Here is a 1,715-nt window from a genome sequence, read left to right on the forward strand (position 1 = left end):
ACCATGGAACTGGACACTGGCCCTAGCCAATCCTTCGTGAGTAAAAATATGTTTGAGAGACTGTGGTGCAACAAAGCATTCAGACCAGCCCGAAGCCACATCCACACGAAACTGAGAACGTACACCAAAGAGCTTATCACTGTCCTGGGCAGCACCATCGTCAAGGTCACCTACGAGTGCACGGTGCACGAACTGCCACTCTGGATTGTCCTGGGCGATGGCCCCACACTGCTTGGAAGGAGCTGGCTGGGCAAAACCGCTGGAACTGGGATACCATCCCAACACTATCACATGTCGATGAGGCCTTATGTAACCATGTTCTGAACAAATTTCCTTCCCTTTCTGAGCCAGTCATTGGAAACATTTCCGGGGCGAAGGTGCGGATCCACTTGGTCCCAGAGACACGACACATTCACCACAAGGCGCGAGCGGTACCTCACATGACGAGGAGAGAGTGGAAATCGAGTTGGACAGGCTGCAACACGAGGGCATCATCTCCCCAGTGGAATTCAGCGAGTGGGCCAGCCCGATTGTTCCAGTACTCAAAAGTGATGGCACGGTCAGGGTTTGTGGCGATTATAAATAACTATTAATCGTTTCTCGCTACAGGACCAATATTCGCTACCTAAGACAGACGACCTATTTGGCGCGCTGGCAGGAGGCAAGGCGTTCACCAAGCTTGACCTGACTTCGGCCTACATGACGCAGGAGCTGGAGGAGTCTTCGAAGGGCCTCACCTGCATCAACACGCTCAAGGGACTATTCATCTACAACAGATGGCCGTTTGGAATTTGGTCGGCTGCAGCGATCTTCCAGAGAAACATGGAGAGCCTACTCAAGTCGGTACCACACATGGTGGTCTTTCAGGACGACATATTGGTTATGGGTCGGGACACCGCCGAACACATACAAAACCTGGAGGAGGTCCTCCAGCGACTGGATCGTGTAGGGCTGCATCTAAAGAGGTCGAAATGTGTCTTCCTGGCAAAAGAAGTGGAGTTTTTGGGTAGAAAGATCACGGCGGACGACATTCGACCCACTGACGCCAAGACAGAGGCTTTCAGGAATGCGCCCAGGCCACAGAACGTCACGGAGCTGCGGTCGTTCCTGGGACTCCTCACCTATTTTGGTAACTTCCTACCGGGGTTAAGCACCTTTTAGAGCCCCTGCATGTGTTATTGCACAAAGGTGAGAACTGGGTTTGGGAAAAAAACAAGTAATTGCTTTTTAGAAAGCCAGAAACCTTTTATGCTCCAACAAGCTGCTTGTATTGTATAACCCGTGTAAAAGACTTGTGCTAACATGTGATGCATCGTTGTACGGAGTCGGGTGTATATTACAACAAGCTAACATTGCGGCGAAGTTGCAACCTGTCGCCTATACTTCCAGGAGCTTGTCTAAGGCCGAGAGGGCCGACAGCATGATTGAGAAAGAGGCATTAGCATGTGTGTTCGGGGTAAAGAAAATGCATCAGTACCTGGTTTTCCTCAAATTTGAGCTGGAAACCGATCACATGCCCCTCACATCCCTGTTCGCTGAAAACAAGGGGTTAAATACTAATGCCTCAGCCCGCATCCAAAGGTGGGCACTCATCATCCGCCACAGACCAGGCACTGTGAACTGTGCGCATGCTCTCAGTCGGCTACCATTGCCCACCACGGAGGTGGAAATGGCGCAGCCTGCAAACGTGTTGATGGTGGCGCAGCCCACTGACT

This window comes from Pristiophorus japonicus, unplaced genomic scaffold, assembly GCF_044704955.1.
Source record: "Pristiophorus japonicus isolate sPriJap1 unplaced genomic scaffold, sPriJap1.hap1 HAP1_SCAFFOLD_45, whole genome shotgun sequence".
Lineage (NCBI taxonomy): Eukaryota > Metazoa > Chordata > Chondrichthyes > Pristiophoridae > Pristiophorus > Pristiophorus japonicus.